A 25,469-nucleotide genomic window follows, 5' to 3' on the forward strand; every position below is an offset into this window, starting at 1 on the left:
GTTATTTCCGCCAGTTTGTAGCATCAGTAGACTGGAGCGCTGTTATATGTTTAGAAGATCCGAATTCGTTTTATAACCAGTTTCTGGAACGGATGATTAAACTTTATGACACTGCATTTCCTTTGGTAATACACAAAAATAGCAAGAAAGGAAGAAAGCCATGGATAACTGAAGACCTGCTGCGCAGAATAAAAGCCCGTAATGAACTCTTTGAAAGGTTTGTATCATCGAGACAGAGATATTAAAAAAGTTTAAGAAATTGAGAAATAAGTTAGGGGCCGATTTAAAGAAGTCTTGTATGCGCTACTATACTGATAAATTTGCCAGTATTCACTTCGATCCGCAAAAAACGTGGCGCACAATAAAGAGCTTGTTGAGACAACCCGCTAACTGTATGCCTAATGAAATGGAGTTAGGTGAGCAATTATTCAGTGGCGTAAGCCTTGCAAATGAATTCAATCGACATTTCCTAGATTTTGGTGCCATGAATTCAACATCCTCTCCACAAGCTACTACATATATTAAGCATAGTATCCAGAACATCATGCCTTTAAAACCTGTTACTCCCGCGGAAATTGTCAGCATAATCAACAATATTAAGAACAGCTCTGTGTTTGGTCTCGACGGGATCAGTGTGTTGCCAATGAAGGCTGTGGCAGATCTGATATGCGATGTGCTGTGTCGATTGATTAATCTAGTGTTTGCGACAGGTGTTTTTCCTGAAAAAATGAAAATAGCAAAAGTGTGTTATACACAAAGGAGGAGCTCTGAACGATATAGGTAACTATAGGCCTATATCAATTTTGCCATTGTTCTCAAAGGTAGTAGACAAAGCTATTAACACTAGATTGATTAATCATCTAAATACACACAACTTACTATCTGACTGTCAATATGGATTCCAGAAAGCCAAATCCACTGAGTCAGCACTGCTAAAAATTCGAGATAAAATTGTCAATAATATTGAGCAACAACTGTACACCATAGGTATATTTTAGACTTTAGGAAAGCATTTGATTCCATAAAACATGACATTCTGTACACCAAATTACCTCATTACGGCATAAGAGGCCTTCCGCTTAAATTGAACCGCAGTTACCTAACAAATCGTAAACAATATGTCACAGTAAACAGTATCGTTTCAGACACCGGAGAGATAAAATTCGGTGTCCCGCAAGGCTCCATTCTTGGTCCTGTAATTTTTCTCTTATATGTAAATGACATAGTCTCACTTTCCAAAGCCCAAGATATTATTCTCTACGCGGATGATACAAATGTTTTCTTTCCTTTTGATGATTTAACATCTCTCTGCGTAACCGCAAATATGTGGCTTCGGAATCTGTCTCAGTGGCTTCAGGCTAATCACGTTAATTTAAACGTGAAAAAAACACAAAAATATTTTTTTTGGTCATAAAAATAAGCGGACCAATCTTGCTTATACAAAGAAATTTAACCTACATACTTTAGAAAGAGTATCCGAGCATAAATTCTTAGGGGTCAAATTTCATGAAAACCTTCACTGGTCCGAACATGTAAATTCAGTAAAAAGTAGTATTGCTCAAATGTTGGGGATGCTAAACAGAATTCAAGCTTACCTTCCAAAGAACCTAAAACGCCATCTATATTTCGCCTTAATTCATTCCCGGTTGACTTACTGTCTACTTGTTTGGGGCGTAACTTCAAAATCAAACCTTAATAAATGATATCTGATGCAAAAGAAAGGTTTAAGATTTATTCATGGCCTATCTTCTTATGAACACGTGTCTGAGTTTTTTATTAAAGATGGTATATTGAAACTTGAAGCCTTGTATTACCAGCGGCTTTCCGAAGCTATCTATCTAGAGGTGAAAGCAAATAGCGAACTTTTTTTTCTACTTACACTAAGAATTTACCTTATTACACGTTCACACACCACTCCTTTGTTAATCCTTTCATTAGAACGAATTATGGTATGCAACTGCTCAGCTGGCAAATTCCTAACTATTTGAATCTTTTCCCGCCTTTAATCGAAATCATTAATTGCTATTCTTCCCTGATTTCCTTCAGGAAAAAGGGGAAAATTTATTTTCTGGATAAGTTGTAAGCATATCCAGATATTGGGTCAATTATCCTGCTTGCGAATAGCATATCATAATGCAATGTTGTCCTGTGATTTTATTATTTTCTACTGCATGAGTTTATGCCCACTGATTGGTTCTGTATTTTATTATTCAACTTATTCTGTCAACTTATTTTGTGCTTAGTTTACACAATTGTATAATTTGACTACTTAGTGCTCGCTTCAATCCTGCTCTTTTTAATTTCCTCTGTAATCGACAGATTGCCTCTGTTCATGTGCAGGTTTGCTTTAGTTGCATCATTCCTATGCGCTTGCTGTTTGTGCTGCAAGTTTTGTAGGGACATTGGCCCAGTCAGGCGTTCATTGCTATCGCCTTTTGCCTCTGACCCTTGGCACTACTTCTGTACTGTCTTAAGCACAATAAACAAACAAACAAACAAACAAACAAACAAACAAACAAACAAACCAACAAACAATTTGATTTTCAAATGCAGTTCTTCACGCTATGCATAAGGGCCGAGTGAGGCAAAGAATAAAAGAGGTCGGTGACATCAATGCTGAAAGCTTTGTAAAAGTAAAGGCGCCAAAAACCACACACACACACGCACACGCACACACACACACACACACACACACACACGCACGCACGCACGCACGCGCACGCACACGCGCACACGCACGCACGCGCGCACAGGCACACGCACACGCACGCACGCACACACACCACACACACGCGCGCGCACGCACGCGCACGCGCACACGCACATGCACACGCGCACACGTACACGCACACGCACACACACACACACGCACACGCACACGCACACGCGCACACGCACACGCACACGCACACGCACACGCGCACACGCACATGCACGCACGCACGCACGCACACACGCACACACACGCACACACACACACACACACAAGACAAGAGAACGGGACAGAGCGCCTCCCACTTTGTTGCTACCAGGATTACACTTGAACAATACATCTACCAGTTTTTAAGAGTTTGGAACCAAATATGGGTCATTAATATGTAGAACGGACAAGTACTTTACTAGATAGCTCGAGATGGCATGTTGCCATGTGTTTCTTTCTGTAACAATCACACGGAAAGGGATATCTGGCTTGTGGGTTTTCGCTGAAAAGAACATATTCGCGGGCGAATACGTACAAGCCAGATATTCCTTCCCGTGCCAGAAAGAAACGCATGGCAACATGCCATCTCGAGCAATCTAGTAAAGTACTTGTCCAGCCTACATATTAATGACCCATATTTGGTTCTAAACTCTGAAAAACTCGTAGATGTGTTGTTGCAGTGTAATCCTGGTAGCAGCAAAGCTTTCAGCATTGATGTCACCGACCTCTTTTATTCTTTGCCTCACTCGGCCCTTATGCATAGCGTGAAGAACTGTATTTGAGAATCAAATACTTCAAAATATTCAAAACGTTGTCAGTGAAGCCTGCACTCTCCACAAATACCAGGTAATCGTCCACGTACCTAAACACATGAGAATACATGTCGTTTAGACGGCTTTCAAGATATCTGTCCACGCTGCTGAGGAAGATGTCGGAGAGGACGGGTGCCCCACATGAACCAATACATACACCTGACTTCTGTATGTACGTTTTGCCTTCCCAGGTGCCATAGGTAGACTTCAGGTAAAACGAAAGCAATTCAAGAAAAGACTTCACCGGGATTCCTGTACTATTCCCGATCTGATTCTTTCATTTTACCTGAAGTCTACCTATGCCACCTGGGAAGGCAAAACGTACATACAGAAGTCAGGTGTACGTATTGGTTCATGTGGGGCACCCGTCCTCTCCGACATCTTCCTCAGCAGCGTGGACAGATATCTTGAAAGCTGTGTAAACGACATGTATTCTCATGTGTTTAGGTACGTGGACGATTACCTGGTATTTGTGGATAGTGCAGGCTTCACTGACAACGTTGTGAATATTTTGAAGATCTTCCGGTAATGTGGGCATGGTCTTGTTTTCACATTCTAATTACCAGCCGGAGATAAATTGCAGTTTCTTGATGTGCTGCTATCTTTCAACCAGACTCATGTTTCTTGGCACTATAATTTGCGATCAATCAAACCCCTACTGCATAGCGCCTCAGGCCACTCGAAAGTTGTAAAAAATGCCTTTGTACTTTCATGCCTACGTTCAGTCCTGCTAGTTTTCATGGAGAAGTAAATAGAATAAAGTCATTAGGCTATCCGCACAGCGCAATGGTTTTGCATGCGAAAAACTTATCCAATCCGCGGCCGGGTTCGATCCCGGCCGCGGTGGTTGAATTTCTTTGGAGGAGAAATTCCAGAGGCCCGTGTACTGTGCGATTTCAGTGCACGTTAAAGAACCCCAGGTGGTCGAAATTTCCGGAGCCCTCCACTACGGCGTCTCTCATAGCCTTAGTCGCTTTGGGACGTTAAACCCCATAAACCAAACCAAACCAAAACTTATCCGCTGGGTAAAAGATATTGCACCAAAGAAGGAAAAGGACGAAAAAATAAAGAAAAAAAAAGTGGTGATACCATATAAACATCAACTTTCGCACAACCATGCCAACGTGGCGAGGCGCAATGGCGTACACGTAATCTTCTCGGCTCCAAACAAGCTCAAGAAAGTGTGCAGCCTGGTAAGCAGAACAATAGGGAACCGGAGAGGAGAAAATAAAAATAAGAAAAAGTCCAAGACATGCCATACTTCGGGATTCATCCCGTGCAAAACTGCTGTGGCGTATCAACTGCCTGTTTCCTGTGGCAAGACCTACATAGGTCAGACAGGACGTCGTGTAAACGTGCGGCTAAAAGAACACGAGAAATCGCTGTCCTCGCATTTGGTTGACCATTGCCAGGGATATATAGAGTGTAACCCGGATTGTGTGCCGGAATGTGGGTCAGTGTGCAAGAAAAAATGCAATCGCCTTTATGCGCTGGCTGAAATTCTGTAACATCATAAAGAACGCCTCCAGCGCGAAATTACAGAGGCCTTTTATATTTCGCGACAGGGAAATTCATGCATAAGCGCACCGTCAATCTCTTTAACAGCAAAGGAGCTGGCATACCTGGGCCACACGTGGAATTAATATCATTTCCTTCTTTCCTTTTTTTTTGGGGTATTTGGGTTTGCTCTTCGTGATTGTGACAACGAAGTTTCCTATTTTTGCACCGTTTATATTACCTGAACACTCTTCAGATGTATCGCCCCTTCAGATGTATCTTGACGTTATCATGTATGTTCCTTTGATTTACTTCACGAGATGGGTATATATGTCATGTGTACTTGCATTAAAGTTTTAGCTGCGAAAAAACCCTCGTGCTGTGTCTTGTCTCCTACTTTGGTCCTCGTTTTTAAGGCAGAAGCCTTTAATGCCTCATCGTTGTAAGCAGGAGCTGTCGACAGAAATGTCACGCTTTTCAGTTGGTCGAAAAGGTCGTGACGTCACAATGCGCGAATTTCAAACGGGGCCAATTGTACTTTGGCTACTAACCATGCAACAATTAAAGGGATCGTATAGTGATGCTCCAAGTAAATTCGACTGAGTTTAGTTAATTGCTTACTTAACCAATTAGTCTAATCAACCTTTCTAGTCAGACCAGATAAATAAATAAAACCGAGTAAGAAATTGGCCGTGCTTTGGAATTGAACCCCGGTCTCCGCAGTGCGAGTCGAGCACGCCAGCACTCCGCCATGCCAGCTCGATGGTTTGGTATGAACAAAGGTGCGTCTAGTGAATACGGTGTCTTCGTTCACTCCCATCTTCCTCCCTTCCCGTTACGGCGAGGTTCAGGTGTGCACCGAGATATGCGAGACAGATACATTTCCTTTCCTCGAAAACCAATTTACTGACGAGCAAGGCGTATTTGTCCGCGTCTCAGATTGGTCCAAATTGTCGTGATGTCACCACGCGCGAATTTTGACGGGTGTCCACCGAAATATGCGAGACAGTTAATGCGTAATTTCCTTTCCTCAAATACAATTTTAATTTTCTTCACTACGGCCCCTTTTTCTTCTTTCACTTCACTTCCTCTCTTCCTGTACAGTGCGGCTCAGGTGTCCACCGAGCGACAGAGAATTACTGCGCCATTTCCTTTCCTTAAAACGCGTTGCGTTCAAAGGGCAAGGCATCGCGCCGAACGGGTGGTGGCGTTCAATGGGCTCCGTGGCAGCGCTACAACACGCTGTCGCGTTCGCACTCCTAAAGGCGAAGCTTAAGCGTCATTAATTGGCAGTTAATTAATGCATCAACAAAATGTTAAGTGAACAATCGCGTAGCAGAATGCAGCACTCAGGCTTTCGTTTTTCAGCACTTTAACTCCTAAAGTTCCTCCTAATTTTTGGCGCTAACTTCATCATGAATAAGATTCAACTCGCCCAACTTTCCACCGTACTACACGCCGTCACAAAAGTTCTGGTGTCAAAACCAGTGTGGTTGCGTTCGCACGTGAGCACTTCTACGTAGCGCCGGCTCCTACCCTGGTGCACACAGTGTTGACGCGTTGGCCAAGGGAGCCTCCGTCAGCTCCTGCGGATCAGGCTACACCGTGGCCGGCTGGGTTAATTCGTTAGGCACTATCTGCGCCGCTGATTGGCTCCGATGCCGACAGTGAAGAGTCCGTGTCAGACAGGGATGGTTACACTTCGACCGGTCGGGTTGCCTCAGCACCCACATTCTTGGGCGGAGGAGTAGAGCTGGGTCGGCGTGCAGAGGACACAGAGTATCGGCATGCGTGAAGTGCAACTCATCGCGCACTTCCACCACGTAAGTCACATTACTGACAACTTGGGACACATCATCTTCTTCCCAGCAGGCACTCTCACCGCGCACAGTTTTCAGAAAAACACAGTCGCCCACCACAAACGCGCTCTCTAGCCCACGGACCAAATCGCGTTGTGCCTTTAACTGCTCCAGTTTGTGTTGCATTGTCTTTGCAAAATTAGGTTTGAGTAAAAGTTTTACGCGTGGCTGACGCTTCAAAAATGTTCAGCGGGTGTTGTGCCCGCCGCACTAGCCGATAAGCGATAAAAAAGCTATCTATTCGTTCTTGAATCGTCGGCTTCGTATGCGATGCCTCGCTTTTAAGTACCTGCTTCAGCTAAGCCTTTTTCACGGTTTGTACGGTTCTTTCTGCAGCACCATTGCATACTGCATGGTAAGGCAGGGTACGAACGTATACACCGTTGGTGCTCAGGAAGTCAGTGAACTCAGCTGAGGTAAACTGTGGCCCGTTGTCGCTCACCAATACAGGCAAGCCGTAAGCGGCGAAAACACCCCTAATCTTCTCAATGGATTTTAATGCAGACGTTGACGGCACTGGGAATACTTCGATTCATTTTCAGAACGAATCTACCGGTACGAAAAACACATTTCTTTCTTTTTGTGCAAAATCCACGTCCACGCATGACCAACCGTGCACAGGGTATGGCCAGGAGTGAAGAGGGACCGCTGGGAAGCAGGTTGAACTGCTTGGCAGATTTTGCATCTCTGCACGTACTGTTCAATCGCTAAATCGTTCCCGGGCCACTAGACAAAGCTTCGCTCGCGCGACTATTTTCATGCGGCTGGCTCCCGGATGCTCCTCATGTATCATGGTTAGCACGCGTTCCCTAAGCAGTTGTGGGATTACAACTCTACACCCCCGGTCACGCACCCCTGCTCCAGCGATAGTTCGTCGCGGCGAACTATCGCTGGAGCAGGGGAGCAGGGAGCGGAACTATCGCTACATACTCTCAAGGCAACCCGTTAAACGTGAAGTGTGCCACCCGGCTGAGTGTTAAGCTTCGGTTTGAGGCTTTTGCTATCTCGACAGCGGTCAGAGGAAGGCATTGAAACACTGCCAAGCATTCGCATGCCTCGCTTTTCGTGGGTACCGGCTGGGGCAGCCCTGACAATGTGTCGGCCACTTCTGCATTTTTCCCTTCCTAAACTTTAGTTGGTACCTGTAAGCTGCAAGCATTATAGCCCAGCGCTGCATACATGCGGCCGCCACTGTTGGAATACGTTTATTGTGCCCTAAGATACCAAGTAATTGCTAGCTATCTGTGTATATGGTGAATTCTCGGCCGTGACCCGCCGCGGTGGCTAAGTGCTTATGGTGCTCGGCTGCTCACCCGAAAGACATAAGTTCGATCCTGGCCGCGGCGTTGGAATTTCGATGGAGGCGAAATCCTAGAGGCCAGTGTACTGTACGATGTCAGTCCGCGTTAAAAAACCCTACGTGGTCAAAATTTCCGGAGCCCTCCACTGAAATTTCTTGAGTCCAAAAATGAGGCCAAAGCCTAGCGCTCATACTGTGCATACTTTTTCTGCATCTGTAAGTGTACGCGACGCAAATTAAATTGGTTTCTTGTCGCTTTCAGCCGTCTCTTGAAAGATAACCGCTCCTAAGCCATAGGACGATGCCTCACAATACATTGTGAGTGGTTTCCTGACGTCATAGAATGTCAGCACCTTGCTGCTGTTCAGCAGGGCTTTCGTATCATTAAATGCATCGCTGCAATGCTTCGTCCCAGACCATTTCTGATCTTTTTTAACAGCCGGGAAAACGGCTCCACTATAATTGGGGCGCTCCAGAGAAATTTGGAATAAAGATTCTAAATACGCATTAAGCTCTGTGATATTGGCGGGCTCTGGAGCTTCTAAGATTGCCCCTTTCTTGGTGTCCTTAGGGTAAATACCTTCTTTAGTTACCGTGTGACAAAAGCACGTGACCGACTTCAGAAAGAAGCGTATTTGTTCAGGTTGAGAGTGATGTTATATACACTGAAGCGCTGCAAGACGCGCTGCAGTGTCTTCTGGCAGTCTGTCGTGTCATGTCCAGTCACGATCACGTCATCGATGTAACATTCCACGTGCGGGATGCCATGAAGCACCTCGTCCATCATGGACTGGAATATTGCCGGCGCACTGGCCACACCGTAAGGTAGGCGTTGGAATTAAAACAACCCTCGACTAGTGTTTATTGTCAAAAAAAGGTCGGGACTCTGGAGTAAGCGGAAATTGCTGGCACGGCAAAGTGAAAATTGGTTGGTTGAGGAGGTTTGTAAAAGGGCGCTCCAGGAGAGGTCAGAATTTCTTTTGAAAGGCGGGCTGGAGGCCGTCGGTGACAGGGCTACGATTCGGTGTCATTAGTTGCAGCGCCGCGAAAAGTTCGTCCTCGTTTATCCACGTCGCGTCTACTGCGGGCTCTTCGCGCGGGTTTTCCAGAGGGAAGTCGTCCGATGTGCACGGCGCGGCCTTGCATAAATCCTCGTAAGAATTGCGAGGACACTTTGGCAACTAAAGTGTTGAGAGGCGAAAGCCGAGGACACTATGCCGTGACGACTCCCGGTAGATGTGACGACACAGCGTTCCCGTGGCTATATCGATACCCAAATTGCACATCTTTCAGGGATCTTAAATGTTAATTACGCTTAATTACACATTTTACACAATCTACACGGTACACACAGAAGTCAAAGTGCGGGTTAACGAAAGGGCCGGCTAGACACCTCACCCTCGTAGAGCGAGGTAATCCTACAACCGCCAGGGATCAGCAGGTATTCCAGCCAGGTTAATTCCCGCCTTGAGTTGTCAGACGGAAGGGAAGGCAGCGAAGTGTGCTGTTTTTCATTGAGAGTACAGATCTCAGACGACCATTATCATCTTATGGCATCCCCAGACAAGACCTCCCGCACGGCAATGGTGAGGGAAGCTTTGTTTTGGGGAGCAGGCAATTCCTGCCAAGGCGCTCGTGCGATCAGGCTTGTCACTGCCGGGAGTTTTGCGCAGTCCAAGTGTACCACGCTCGCACCTCCCCGGAGGATCAAAGCCTGACGCAAGCATACCTCCTAATACTTCACGTCGATTCTTCCAGCACACTACTCAAATATTATCATTGGGTGGCCCGATTGTTCAAGAAACTTCTTTCTTCCAAGATGACGTCGCTCTCTCTCAAGCTGTGCGTATTTTGTTCTTCACCTCTAGGAGGCTGGGCATCCGTGCGCTGTCGCGGCAGCGCGCTATCCAGACTTGATAGTTGATATCAGCAGTGCAAGGACAAAGTGCTCCGCCCTTCGCTTTGCAGGAGTTCATGTAACGCACTGTGCGATAAGGAATACCTGAAAGTTAGTATAAGTCCCTTAGCGTTTCTAGAAGCAATACCTGCAGGATGAATTCGAAAAAGACGTGTGCAGGCGTCTCCGGCACTCCCCAGAAGGGGAATGCGTCGTTCAGTCCTGACAGCGACGCTACGAATGTGCGGCGGCGGATGGGCAGGATAGCGCGAGCGTAGGAACAAAGCGCTTTGTTAGGGTCCCCTGCTGATGAGCTTGAGCTGGTTTCTGGGGAGCTGGTCTTTGTCTGCTTCTTTGATTTCTTACCGGGGCTTGGCTTGCGCTTCGGGCGGTCGCTGATGGCGTCCATTTCTTCTACCCCTTTGGTCTAGTCCTTTTCATGGGTGGCAGGAACACGACCTACTTATATTGGGCGACTTGCGCATCGCGCCACCCTCTACGGGAGCGCGCGGCCGAAGAAATACCTCGTGACCTCTGAGTAGGGACTAAGGCAGCCGGTAGGTGCCGCTAAAACTCACCCCCTGAGCAGCGTTTCACGCGCTTCGGCTGTGCCTGCAAGCGACCGGCGCCGGCGGCGCATAGTTCCGCGCAATAGTTTGCGAAGCCGTTATTTGGCATGAGAAATGGCTGCGGCAAGGTAAAGCCGCGGGCCAGTGAAATGAGAGTTGCAGTGTTGAGGGAAAGAGCTCGTGGGCTGGGGTGCGGCGGCGGCGGGAGGTCATCAGCCGCCGTCGTTCTTTCGACGGACGCGATTGCGACGACACTCGCCTTTCCTGCTCTTTAACCGCGTTTTCACTCTTTTTAGTTGGCGGGCGATAGCAGCACAGTTGGAGCAGATTGGCAGTCTCCCTTCTCGACTCCCGTGCACGTTCATTCCTCCGTGTTACGTATTTGACGGGCAGGCTGTCCACTGCAATATTAGATGAATACGCGAGCTCGGCCTCTTCCCCCTTGTTTTTTGTCATCCGCTTAAGCTTTTGAACACAAACTTTAGTGATGAGTCTTTTGAAAGGGCGAGATTGTCAACTTTAATGCATGCAATATTTGTGGAAATTTTCAGGGTGAGCTGAGCTGCCAGTTGCAGATGTGCTGAAACAAAAAGTGTCAGTGGTGCTTTATTGCGCCATCACAGAAATAAGTGCTATACTTTCAGTACTTTTCGAGAGCGAGGTTTCTCGTTCAACAATTTTCTTTTTGCATTGCGCTCAGTTAGCTGGCCAGTGAGGTTAGTGAGAAAGGGCCTCATAAATTTGTGACACACGAGCTTCACAAGCCTCATTCTATGGGCCATACTGTCATCCACGGAGCACTGAAACAGTGGATTTTTTGCAGCTGACGGTAGCACCACAGCTGTGAACCGTTTTAGTGGCTGCGGTCCTTTCACGAGCTCTGCAGCTACTCTAGAAGCTGCATTCTCTAGGCTTATAACGAAACCCACAAAAGCAAGGGTAGGGTAGGACAGCCCTCCTCTGTCGATGCCAGCTATCAGGGCTGTTGTCGTTGAGGTAGATGATGGAGCACGCAGCTTGCCAAGGCACCCTGAGCACTCAATGTTGTCTTGTACAGCTCTTATAAGAAAGCCAGCAATCAATGCCAGTGTGCTTAACTTCAGGCTCTGTTGCGGAGGGACTGGAAATGAGGGATGAAGTAAGAAAATGCAATGACAACCTTGAACTATTTCAGTGCTGTTAAAACATATTCACCACAATTATATAACATTTTGAAGACAGCAAACTGATTAGTGATTTTGTTTACTTATTGGTGCCTGCTGCAGAGCCCTTACAATCGGGCCCGTGGTAAAGTGAATTAAGTAAAAAAAAATATGGGAATTGCTTTCCAAAAAAAACCACTGACAGCGTACTATGCACTTTCTGGAGCTCGAAAAAAATCATGTTAACATGCAGTTCCTTGGAAGTTATTTCTGATTTACATTGATTAGAATACACTGCATACTTGGGTAGCGTTCCAGAGCAGCCAGGTGAGGGAGCAGAAGCTTTCGGAGATCCTTTCTTGGAGTAGCCTTGCATTCCGCTTCAAGAGGCAGATTCGGTGCTGCCCCTAATGAGCCCACCACGCTTCCAACATTGCCACCGGCCGAGGAGTGAATGATCCCAGTGACCAGGATTTTTTGTAGAGCTGACAAAGCCGTGTATGCGTCAGTTTGGTCGTTGCTCCCATTAAGCTGCCTAATTGTGGAAAACAACGACTCCACATCGTCACTTGAAAACTTGCCAGTTACAACAACATGGAAGCCTGACTGGAAGAGATGCTTTGTGCACAGAACAGTAGACATCATTCTCACATTGAGCGCTTTGTACGTCTCTGACGTTAGAAATTCCATCTTGTGGCTGGTGCCATCCTTCCACGAAGCAAAGTACTGCAAGCACTCTGGCTCCAGCCACGAAAGCCTACAAAGTAAACAAACAATAAAAAATGCATGAACACACGTCATGAAAAAGACAGAAGAGCTTTCATTGCAATATATATTTACAAATAAAGAAAATAGTTCCAAAAATGATATAAGAGCATCACTTTTCATTGCTTTTCACATGAGCTTCACGTGCAAGATAAGACTTCTAAAAATTAAGCACTTTATCAATCACTACATGCCTCTCATCCCCTGCTCGGTAGAACGGCATCCTCCAGGCGTCCCTGCTCATTATGTGGAACGTGGGGCTCTTGACATTATGGAGGGTAAACAATTTGTACACAGTCTCCATGAATTCTAAAGTGGACAGGCATTTATCAAATCCAGGAGCGCAAAGGCGATGCCCATGCTGCTGAAGGAATCTGAGGATTCATGGGACCTTAAAGAAAGAAAAATATTGTGAGCATAATCACTTTGGCCCAACGCTTAATCACAAGCTACCACTGCGTATATTTAAGTGACACAAGTGATTGATTTCTTGTACAAGGTACATAAGAGTGTGGCAAGCATTTATGAAGGGTGGAGCAATATAATGTTCACAAAAATAAAGTGATCAATGCACATTTTACCTGTGGTGAGAAAATGTGAACGGCTCTACTGACGTTCATTTTCTCGGAATTGCTGGGCCACAGATGTTTTTTTGTCAGGCATCGTACCAGCCTGAAAGCACCTTGCCGTTCTTGTATCTCGTACAGCAACCTACACAAAAGTAAAGTGTTAGCAAATTGCAACAAATGTTCAAAAACAAGACAGTTTTGTGTAACCTTAAATAATCTGGCAGGATCAGTTTTCCTTCATTCCTGAAGATCCTCTTTGTATCCGAAAACTTCGACCCGATGTTTTTGAGGATATGGCAGAAGTCAAATGATAGATGCAACCGCCGACTTGAATCAAGAGGGTGCCTAGAAGAGATGTTTTAAAAACGGTAGTTAAGTTTGAACATGCATCGAATGCTTTTTTATACGCACCTACAACAGAGGATGTAGTCCACAAATATTGAGTGTAAAATGTACATTGCATGGGATGTTAAATGATCACACTCAAGTGCTGACAGGTCGGATAGGGCCATCTGACAAGCTTGCAAAAAATGGCTGAGGCTTAAGCCTGGAGAATGCGAAGCATCATCGTGTCGCGTAATTTGGAGGCGCACAACCACAGCGACGGCGCGAGGTGGGCCCCCATTTCTCCACTGTCGTGACGTCATCGTGCCACGTGGTGTGGCATCATCGTGTCACGTGATTTGGAGGCGCACAACCACAGCGACGGCGCGAGGTGGGCCCCCGTTTCTCCACTGTCGTGACGTCATCGTGTCACGTGGTGTGACGTCATGTATCACGTGATTTGGAGGCGCACAACCACAGCGACGGCGCGAGGTGGGCCCCCGTTTCTCCACTGTCGTGACGTCATCGTGTCACGTGGTGTGACAACATGTATCACGTGATTTGGAGGCGCACAACCACAGCGACGGCGCGAGGTGGGCCCCCGTTTCTCCACTGCAGTGACGTCATCTTGTCACGTGGTGTGACGTCATGTATCACGTGATTTGGGGGCGCATAACCACGGTGAAGGGCTGAAGTGGTAGCTAAAGTAGTATGCTTCGCATAAAATTTGCAGTTGGCTTGGTGGTTGTCCGCAACAAGTCGCACCACTTGAAATCCTGCATCTTCGACTGATTTCATTACTTTGAGCGCAAGAATTTCAAGTTGCTCGGCAGTTAGGGCCTTGGTAAAATAATACCCGACTGGTAGCCTGGAAAAAAAAAGCACTTGCCAGATATTTGCTACCCTTTAGTATTTTCGAGACGTTAAAATTCTCAGATCAATTGCCTGCCAATCTAAGAACACAGCTGAAAGTTTTATATACCTGTAATAAGTGGCCAGTCCAACAAACACAAAGCAAAGAAGGTGGGTCGCTAGTTCATCTCGAAGGCCAAATCGGCTTCCACGCCACCCATGTTCACCAGGTCATGAACAGCATCCGACAGCTTGTGATATGTGGTGGCTTTCTTCAGCGACATTTCATCCATAATCACCGAGCCACACCGTGCCTGCAGAGATTAACATATAAACATAACTAACCCTTTCAGGTACTAGCAGAAATGTTTTACCTCTTCAGAGTGCTGCCTTGCTTCCATGTGGAGTCGCTGCTCCATGTGGAGTCGTTGTGGAGTCGCAGCTGTTCTTGTAAGAATAGGCCATTTTCGTCATTTTGTTCCACTTTCTCCTGGAAGTGTTTAAAATTTGTTAAGAGCAAGTTTCGTAACAAACGCTAAGTATAATCAATATGGTAATGGACACTATACCTGGAAGACTACGAGGTTCGTTTTTTTCAACACTGCCGCTGTCCTCCTCTACTCTTTTTTCAGCAAGGCAATTTCCTGTAGCAGCTCCACATTTTTTTTACAAGCCTGCTGCATTTTCTGGTCAGGGTTGCAACCTCCCTAAAAAGCTTTGATAACCTGATAACCTGATAACCTTTGATAACTGATAACCTAGTTTCTGTTGCACGTGCTTTAAGCAATGGAGCTGACTTTAAACCATTTGCTGGCGGCTCTTCTAGAAGAAGCACCACAGCAGGAAACGAAGGAGGGCCAGAGGAGGCTTCTTGCGTGGGCTCCGATGAAAGTGATGGTAGCTCCAGCACAGCTTGCGGAAAACCAGCATGCATTACTTATGTAGAAATAAGATTACTAGAAAAAATGATGGAAAGAATGGAATTTACCTGCTTTTCTTCGCACGAGGAAGCTTGCTTGGGGAAGAAGCTGGAGCAGCACATTTTCGGTTCAGCGGGCGTCGCAGATGTTTTTCTGATGGTTGCAGATATGCCGGGAATTCCGGAAAAACATTAGGTATGGCATCTGCCTTTAGTCTCCGTATCTTGAGGTTTTCTCTGCAGCCATCCTGCTTGAAATGCAAGCTACATACTCAGCTCCGGTCATTTGGTATCCAGGGCTGTTTCCCTGGTCCTGAAATGCAAGGAGTGCCATTACAGAAATGCACTTTCCGGGAATTACTGAACGCAACGAAAACTCGACTAACACAACATCAGCTGATGATCGCAAGCCCTTTCGTTCTAATGATCTTGCTATCACAGCGAAGGCCGTCGCTCGAAATGTTCGAGCAAGCGATATTTTAAGCACGTTTAAAAGCAGGTCCAGCTGCATACCTTATTTTCGGCTTGCCGCGAGATGTTCTTCAGCCACTGATTCCGTATCTCTGTCACAGGAAACTCATGAAAGGAGATCCCTGGTGACGTTCGCCCGCTCGACTTGCAGAGTGGCACGCAACAGTAGACCATACTGCGCGAATATGTCGCAAACGCGGAGGCATTCGCCGCCACCCACAGGCACACGGCACGCCAAAGCTTCCTCCGGTTAAGTGACAACCTGCCTACTTAAAAAGAACTCTTCGGCACCCAGCTTAGCGGCCGCTCAGCACGTAAATTGAGGGCCCACACGTGGTAGGTCATAGTGCTCCGCAGCCGGTCGCCGTCTCGTCGGTTTCGCCGTGGGGGTGAGTTACAGCGCCACTCTCAGCGGTGGCAGCTTAGAGAACTAAAAATACAGCACAAGTAAAAGCAAAACTTCGGCGCTGGGGCGGCGGTGCAGCGCAGGTCACCCAATATACAGTAGGTCGTGGGCAGGAACCACGTCCACTGGGCCTGCAGCCGGGGCTGAGGTCTCCAGAGGCACGGATCCGCTTGCTTCTGCTGCTGGTTCTGTGGGCGGTTGCTCCTCGGTGGAGGTGCTTTCAACGGCCGCGTTGGCCTTCCTGGCTTCTGTTGAGGCGGCTGCCTGGCTCACGGTGGGCAGCTCCCAGGCCACTGGCGGCTACTCCTTTTTTTTCGCCTTCGCCTACAATCGACCCGAATGTGCGCTTCTTGCAGGCCCTCACGTAGTGGTGTTCGCCGCACTTGGGACAGGCGGCGTCGCAGGTCATGCCCATAGGCTCCGCACCTAACACACTGCGGTGTTTCGCAGTTGGCCCCATGTGGCCCTGAAAGCCACACTTCCGGCAGACACGAAAGACGCCCTCGTGATCTCATTGCACGGTGGCATCGATCCCGTCCAGGAAATTGGAGACCACCCTCTTCATCTCGAATTTCACGCGCCTGATCCCTGCGGTCAAAGTGGGGAACCCCGGCACTGTTTCTCGTGTCACGCTGACAATCTTCCGGAACGGCTGCAACGCGCGAGGTAACTCGACATCATGGTGCTTATCGGAATAGCCGAAGACACACACCATCTTCGCTCTCGTGCCTCTGTACTCGAAGGGCACTGCTGTGCCCCTCACCTCGACAACGGGTCCTGTAAAATCCTTTTCACAGCAGCACGTGTCTTGAGAAAGAATTCGTTCTTTCTTGCCGTGGAGTCGTGCACGCCTACTAACTCACTCTTGCTGAATCTCTTGACTAAAATCTTAGTAAACTCTAGGCTTATTTTGCCATGCAGAACTCACCCGAAAAACGTAAAAGGCTTAAACCTTTTCGTGGCCGCCATTGCGTCGAAGTCGGGCGCGCATGCGCCATGCATGCGCTTGCCTTCACTCTCGGTTCAGTCTCTAACTCTACGCGGCACACAGAAGATTGGCCTACTAACTCCTGTGCAGCGAGGTAATCCAAACCGCCAGTGATCAGCAGGTCCCTCGTCGTCGTACCATCGTGGAGCTAGGTCGTCCTGGCCGCAGGAATCATCAGGTAATCCAGCCCAGTCCCTTGCCGCCTTGCCTTGTCAGATGGAAAGGAGGACAGTGATAGGGTGGTAGCTCCTAGTGAGAGTACAGACCTCCACCGACCCGCACAATTCAGGCGCATCCTAGGGCAAGGCCTCCCACACCACTAGGGTAAGGGGGAATTTTGTTTTGGGGAGCGGGCATTTCCATCCCAAGAGGTTCATGCAATCGAGCTCGTCTCCAACAGAAGGGGGGGGGGGAGAGAGGGGAGCGCAGTGCGAGTGCACCACGATCGCACCGCCCCGGTGTATCAAAGCCAGACGCGGGCAAGACCGCTAGTACTTCATTATAAAGCGCTTGGGGCCTTCTAACTCGAAAATTATGCGCGGAGTGCACAATTCTTCTACAAATATTTCTCTTGCCAAGTGCTTCTTCTCTCTTTCCAAGTGGAATCGTAGTTCTTGGCAGACTGTGGCCATGACCTCCTGAAGGCTTGGTGTCTTGCTGCTGTAGGCCGCTCCGCATCTTGCTAACCGCACTTCATAGGTGATCTCCACAATAGCCAGTACAAACTGCTTGCAGCCTTCACTCGGTAAGCGCTTGACATACCTGACCGAGCGGTAAGGAATCTCTGGGAGCGCAAACATGTCGCGTAGGCGGCCCAGGTGCGCGGCGGGAAGCAAACAGTCATTGAAGATGTGGTGCGGCCAGAATAATACGGAGCACGCGAAAGGCGGCCAAGCTAGCAGAAGCTGCATCTAAGCGCCACCTATCAGCACAACAAAGACACCTCTGGCTATCCGCGCGCAGCGAGAATGCCTGCCGCCGAGCCCCCCTCTTTGGTGCAACCCTGCCGTTATCACTGTCCGAAAGATGCTGAGCTGGTTCGGGCAACACCGCCAGGTGCTGCCTTCATCCAGGCGTGCTCACTTCAGCCTCGGTGTCGCGCGCCGTCGACTAAACTGCAAAAGGCCGATTCACACGACGGACCGTTCGCCCGCGGCCCGCGCACTACGTGTGCATACGTCAGCACTTTGAGGGGCGCGCTGTCGGCCGCCATCCATCCATGCATCCAGCGCGCCTCTCAAAGTGCTGACGTATGCACACGTAGTGCGCGGGCCGCGGGCGAACGGTCCGTCGTGTGAATCGGCCGCGCGGACTGAAGGGCCGAGATAACACGTAACGCCAAAACGGCCGTCTTGCGCCCGTTTACAGCGCGCGCCGCTCCTCGATGCGAGGAACGGGGCAACGAAGCGCATGGCGCTGTCAGAAGAGTATCAGTCGATAATAGAGCAAGGGATTGCATGCTACATGCTGTGATGTTGATAGGCCTGCGGAAAAAGTGGGTCCGTGCTACCGGCGCCATCTCGACGCGTCCAAATTAAGATAGTTCCTGTCGCCACTGCTAGGCAGCGCGCATAAGCACGTTTCCGCTGCTCCGCGACCCTTCCTGTGCTCCGTATTATTCTGGCCGCACCTGTACTTGGGGTTTTCAAACACTCCGCAGAAGGGGCATTCATTGATGCATCCGTATGTGGATGACAGAAACGTGCAGCGGCGAATTGGGAGTATTCCGCGGCAACCCTCCGCATAAAGGACGCACGCTGCGCATCAAGAAACTGTCCGCTTATGAATGTCTCCATGGGTCTCTCTGTCAGCATCAGATTTCTAAACAGGCGGCTCGAGAGGGGCGGGGTAAGAACAGCGAGCAGGGTATTCAGTGGGCTTCATCTCCAGGCTGTTGTGTCATTGTGTCATGTATTCTAGGTCTTTCGCGGCCATTCCATAGAATTTAAGCACACTCCCAGCGCGGGGACTGTTGTCCGACAGCGGCCACTGCGTGAACTCTGATAGCCGTGTTGATAGAAAATAGCTTGTCAGCATTCTTGTCAGAGGCAAGTCACACTCCACTGCACGAGCTCTCCACATTACGTGCAGTGCTCTAGCGAGCACGCCGATGTTAGGAACTCCCAGTGCGCCCTTCTTTCTTGGCAGCCTGACTATCTGGCGCTTCACCTTCTCAGGCGCGCCCCAACGTAAGAAATGAAAGATGCCGGCGTTCAGTCGCCTCTGCGCGGCTGCAGGCGCATCCAAAACGCTGGCCATGAAGCTAACCAAGGCCATATCAGGAGAGTGCGCGCGATTTTCGCGTGGGTGGTGATTGGGCACCGCAGCATTCCATGTCTGCCATGTTTTTGTTGACTTCGTCTACAGTAATGTCCCAATTCCGCGCCTAGGGTTAATGCTGGTTAAAATTGTAACCCAGGACGCGCATTTCGGGCACTGATTAGACTCCAGAGATGACTGGGGGATTTTCGCAGTTCAGGGACATTGCAGAGCTCTTGCGCCTGTTTAAACGCGGTCCACTTGCAGCGCCGCAGCTAGCTGCTAATTCTAGTATTTTCTCCGGATTTCGCGTCTGGGACTACTACTGTGACGTCGTATGCATAGCCAAAAACTGGAATGCTGGGCGGGCCCACAGGAAGCGGTTCGCCTGATCATGGGTTCGGTGGTTAGGCGCTGCAGCAGTGGTTCTATGGTGATCACGTAGAGCAGCGGGGTCAAGGTGCAACCTTGTCTGACGCCCCGCGTCACCGCAAACTGGTTGGAAACCCGCCCATGCACTATCACTGTTGCACGTGGCTACGCATATAGGGAGCGTATAATTGCGATTAGTGGCACTTCCAGCGTTGCCTGCTCCACCTGATGCATTAGGTAATTATACGATAACCCATCAAATGATTTTTTTTTGGTCGAGAGAGATGACCATTCCGCGCAAGTTGCGTGAGCTCATCCGCAGAAGGAGGTCTCTGAGTGTTATTTCATGCAATTGCACCGAGCGGCCGGGAACGCAGCAAGCCTGGTGCGGCCCAACGATGCTGGAAAGTACCGGCGTTGGGCGCACTGACAAGCACTTAGCGATGATCTTGTAGTCAATGTGTTTAGTAGCGTGGCAGGTCTCCATGCTCTGACGCCCGCTGCCCTGTTTGAGTCTTTGCAGTGCAGGTTGATCATGCCCTCGCTCATAGCGGGGCGAAGTTTTCCTTCATCCAAAAGGTGGTTGGTTAGGTCTGCGAAGGGTTTCTTGAGCATTGGCCAGAATTTGTAAAATGCGGGTGTGAGGCCATCTGTGCCAGGACTTCTGTTTGGCTTCATTTCGTTTAAGGCTGCTAGCAATTCCTCGCTTGTCAAATACGTGCCATTGATAGTGGGTGCAACCTGCGGGCTGGTAAGGGCGAACGCACCTGCGTCGTATGGCTCTGCTGCGTTTAGTTCTGCATAGAATTGGCACGCCTGTTCCAGTACCTTCTCTGGGGCCGAAGTGATAGCTCCGGAGGTGGGGTCTTGCACTGCCGTCAAGGAGTCACGCTTTGTGCTGAGACAGCGTCGCAGCAGGTGCCTGGAACACCAGGTTTCACACTCCCACCGCTCAGCACGCGCGATTGCTCGCAACTTGTCCCAGCGCCTGTTGAGCAGATGCTGCAGCTCTTTCTGCAGAGCCAGTAGCGTTGGGGCTATGCTTAGCCCCTGCGACAGTGGACTGGAGAGGAAGATTATGGCGTCCTAGGCAATGCGGATCTCCAGACGATCCTCGCGTGCCAGACTCTTTCCCCAGTCCTGGAGAACTTCTCTCACTGCAGCCTTCATTTGGTCCTATGTGCTCTCGGTCATATTGGGGGATATGTGTTTCCTGAGGACGGGCAGTGCATCTTGTAGGAGACGCGTGTTGAGCCGGCGGCAGCCTTTCGCGCGTGGAGCCAATTCAACTGCCCACAACCTCCCCGCTGCCAGCCTGTGGTCGCTCAGCGCCGTGGGGAAAACCCAGATGGATTGCAGGTCGTCCTCGAGCGTGGCAGAGATATATACGTGGTCTAGCCTGCTTTCGAGACTCCGACCCGACCAGGTTGCAGTGCGCTCCCGCAATCGATGAGACCTATAATATAGTTCGTCCACAAGGGTGCTCAGCGTGTGTGCTCCCCTGTAGTCGCGGCCTAAATGACGCGGCGAGCCGCGGAGCGAGTGCCGGTCTAGAGCACGCAGTTGAACTCCCGCATTAGGACAATCCTGCTGGGCTTAATCATCCTGCTCTTCCAGTCCCTCAAAAAATTCGCGTTACCCGTAGCGGCAGGGCGCACAGACGTTTATGAGCATCGTGCCATTGTTGAGGTCGATCACGATAACGCAGCCCTCGGTGTCCCGATCATGGCGTAGGACCGTGAGGCCACCGCCACGAAGGAAGAGAAGCGCAACCTCCCCTCCCTGAACACTTTCTGCCAAAGCTCCAGCAGCAGCGACTCCCGAATCGGCTGTCGAAACTTTCCATTTGTTCTTGCTTGTGGACATATGTTTCCTGCAGAGCGAGGATGTCTATGCGTTTGCATTTGGCCATGTGAAGGACGTCTGCTTGCTTAGTAAAACCTCGGAGATTAAGTGTCGCTAGGACTAGGGCAATTACCAGTGTGTGGCTGAGAGAAAGGTGGGGGATGCCGGTTCCTTGGCTCGATGATTTATCGTCTGTGTCGCGGGGGGGGGGGGGGTGACTCCTAAGTCTCGTCAGAGGTGTAAGAGAAGTCGCAGCCTGTTCCGCCGCAGTACGGGCATCGCTCTTGGGAGGTGCTTGGCTCACTGTCTGAGTCACTGTCGCTCGATGACAAGGGCGGAGGCTTCAGAAAGGCGCGCTTGTTGGGCGGTGCACCCGCGGACGAATTTTAGGAATTGGATATTCCCTTCTTTGTTTTCTTGCGCGGGCTGCGCTTGCGTTTGGGGCGCGCGGAAGCGGCTTCCATGTCGCTTTCTTCTGCTGCTGCCTCATTGGTGGTGGCGATACAGCTTCCCGCTTCTTTTTCACTATCTCCCAGCTGCAGCTGGTGCTGAGGTCACCTGTTGGACTTCAATGCTCGCTTCTTCGGGATTCTCTTCTCTGCTCTCAACTGGTGCGGCGTGGGCGGCACGAAGGTGAGAGGGGCTTCTACTTCTTCGGTAACTCGTGTCGCCGCTCTGCCCTGCGTTGGGATCTCACTCTCTGTTAGAGTTGCCTGCGAGCCGGTGGACGCCTGCGTCTGTACAGCTGCGGGCTGCTCCCAGACTGCTGCAGGCTGTTCGGGTTCTTCCTCTGCACCTCCGACCATGCACGCGATGGTTCGCTTTTTTTACTCCTTAACAGCGTTGTCCTGAGCAGACTTGGGACACGGAGCTTTGCATATCTCATGCCCAGAGGCGCCGCAGTGACTGCATTGTGCGGTATCGCAGTTGGCTCCCATGTGCCCCTGAGCGCCGCAGCGACGGCAAACGCGGAGCACGCCCTCATACTCCAGCTGAACCGTGATGTCTATGATATCCAAGAAGTTAGGCACCGTGGTCTCCACCTCCATCTTTATGCGCCGGATTCCCGTGGTGACAGTCGGAAAACCAGGTACAGACTCTCTTGACACGCTAAGTATCTTGCCATATGGCTGGAGCGCATTCACCAACTCGACATCTTGGTGTTCCGATGAGTAGCCGAAGACTCTTACGAGCCTGGCCCACGTTCCCCGATACTAAAATGGAACGGTCGTGCCCTTCACCTCGACTACTGGATCGTACAGAAAACGTTCCACTGCGCCTCTAGCTTTTAGAAATATCTGAAACTTGCCCCGAGTAAAATACTGGACGCCACCCAACTCAGCATTCGGAAAGCGGGTGACCAATATTTTGGTTAGGTGAAGGGTCGTAGCAGGAGACGGCAGAAAGTTAGGTGGGCGGATGAGATTAAGAAGTTTGCGGGGATACAGTGGCATCAACTGACAAAGACAAGGGTTAGTTGGAGAGACATGGGAGAGGCCTTTGCCCTGCAGTGGGTGTAGTCAGGCTGATGATGATGATGAAAGGTCGTGGTGCTCTGCGGCACACGCCCGAAAAAAGCGAAGGGCTTGAGCCTTTTAGCGGCTGTCATCCTGGCACCACGCGCGGGGAGCAGCTCCACTAAGGAAAGCGAGGTCTATCGTCCACGCGTGCCGCATGAAGCGGTGACGCGGCTCACACCCACCCTACGTGCACGTGGAATCCGCCGCGCGACAACACAAAACAACGCGATAGACAACGCCGCGCCTGACCGTAACAGGCAGGGAAAAGGCCAGTTGGCCAACTTGCCAGAATCATGCGGCGTAATCTAAAACCCGCCAGGGAGCTGCAGGCCAAACGAGCGTCGCTACGAGTCTCCTTGCCTTTTGATTTGGGGAGCGGGCATTTCCCTGCAAGGGGCTCATGCAGTCCACCTGATCTCAACGGGGAGAGGGGGGGGGGGGGGGGAGTGCCAGTGCACCACACTTGCATCATCCCGGTGGATCAAAGCCAGACGCGAGCAAATCTTCTAATACTTCATTGTGATGCGATTCGTGCCTTCGTCGAAACTTATGCGCGGATTGCACCATTCATCTATGAACTTTTCTCTTCCCAAGTGCCTCTTCTCCCTTCACAGGTGAAACCACAGCTCTTTGCGGACTTTGGCCTTGACCTCCTGAAGGCTTGGCGTCTTGTTGGTGTAGGCCGCTCTGCATCTGTCTAACCACACTCGGTAGTTTCTCTCCGCAATAGTCAGGACAAACTGCTTCCAGCCCTCAATCGGTAGGGGGTTGAAGTATCTCACCGAGAGGTAAGGAATCCCTGAGAGCGCGAACATGTCACGTAGGTGGCCCAGGAGAGCGGCGGGAAGCAGATAGTCAGAGAAGATGTGCTCGGGATTTTCATTTACTCCGCAGAAGGGGCAGGCGTTGATGCGTCTGGTTGTTGATACGAACATGCGGCGGTGAATCGGGAGTATACCGCGGGCAAACCTCCACATAAGAGATGCACGCCGCGCATCAAGAAAGTGCCCTGTTATTAAACTCCACATGGGCCTCTCTGTCAACATTAGGTCTCCCAGCAGGTGGCTCGGAAGGGGCGGGGTAAGTAGATTCAGCAGGTCCTTCAGTCCGGTTTCCTGGGCTTCATCTGCCAGCTGCTGTCTGATGTACTCCAGGTCCTTTGCTGCCGTTCCATATAATGCGAGTGCACTCCCAGCGCGGGGACTTTTGTGCGACAGCGGCCACTGCGTGAACACTGAGAGCCGTGTGGATAAAAAGTAGCTTGTCAGTGTTCTTGTCAAGGGCATCTCACACCCCATTGGAAGCGCCGTCCAGATTACATGCAGTGCTCTAGCAAGTGCGCCGAGGTCAGGGGGATTCCCAGTCCGCCGTTCTTCCTTGGCAGCCTGACTTCCTGGCACTTCACCTTATCTGGCGTGCCCCGCCACAAGAAGCGAAAAATACTGTCGTTCAGACGCCTCTGCGTGTCTGCAGGCCCGTCCAGGATACCGGCCGTGAAGCTGACCAAGGCCATCAGTAGGGTGCGCGCGATGGTCGCTTGGGCGGTGACTGGGCACCGCAGCACTCCCTTGTCTGACATCTTTTTGTTCACTTTATCTACGGTGATGTCCCAATTCCGCGCCGAGAGAACCCGCTGCTTGAAATGGTAACCCAGGACGGGCATTTCGGGTACTGACTGGACTCCAGATTTTACTGGGTGTTTTTTGCGGTTCACGGACATTGCAGACCTCTTGCTCCTGTTTAAATGAGCCCGACTTGCGGCGCAGTAACCAGCCGTCAATTCTAGAACTCTTTTCCCGGATTTCGTGTCTGGGACGAGTACAGTGACGTCGTCGGAATAGCCGGAGACTGGAATGCAGGGCGGGCCTACGGGGAGCACGGTTCGCCCGATCAAGGGGTCGGTGGTGAGGCGCTTCAGCAGTGGTTCAATGGCGATGAAGGAGAGCAGCGATGACAAGGGGCAACCCTGCCTGACACCCCGCGTCACCGCAAACTGGTTGGAAATGCGCCCCTGCATTGTCACTGCTGCAGGTGGATCCACGTATAGGGCGCGTATCTTTTAAATGAGTGGCGTGCCCAGCTTGGCCTGATCCAGCAGGTGCATCAGGTAGTTATGCGATAACCTGTCAAACGCTTTTTCTTGGTAGAGCGAGATGATCATTCCGCGCAAGTTACGCGAACTCATTCACAGGAGGAGGTCTCTCAGCATTATGTCATGAATTGCATCGGGCGGGGAGCGCATCAAGCATGGTGCGGCTCAACGATGCTGGAAAGTGTCCGTGTTAGGCGCACTGACATGCACTTTGCGATGATCTTCGTGTTCAGGAGCGTTATAGGTGTCCATGCTCTGAAGTCTGCTGCCCTGTTCGGGTCTTTGCAAAGCAGGGTGATCATGCCCTCGT

At 50.0% G+C, this 25,469-nt stretch overlaps 1 long non-coding RNA gene across 1 annotated transcript; it reads right to left on the reverse strand.

The window, feature by feature from the left end:
* Positions 1 to 14,466: 14,466 nt before the first annotated feature.
* LOC149338490 (uncharacterized) lies at positions 14,467 to 14,744 on the reverse strand. The gene is made up of 2 exons (XR_016283853.1): positions 14,662 to 14,744; positions 14,467 to 14,601 (listed from the first exon to the last, which is right to left on the reverse strand). It is a non-coding gene; the product is annotated as an uncharacterized LOC149338490 (long non-coding RNA).
* Positions 14,745 to 25,469: the final 10,725 nt, after the last annotated feature.

The sequence above is a fragment of the Amblyomma mixtum genome, chromosome 6 (genome assembly GCF_055824585.1).
Source record: "Amblyomma mixtum isolate Tamu chromosome 6, ASM5582458v1, whole genome shotgun sequence".
Lineage (NCBI taxonomy): Eukaryota > Metazoa > Arthropoda > Arachnida > Ixodida > Ixodidae > Amblyomma > Amblyomma mixtum.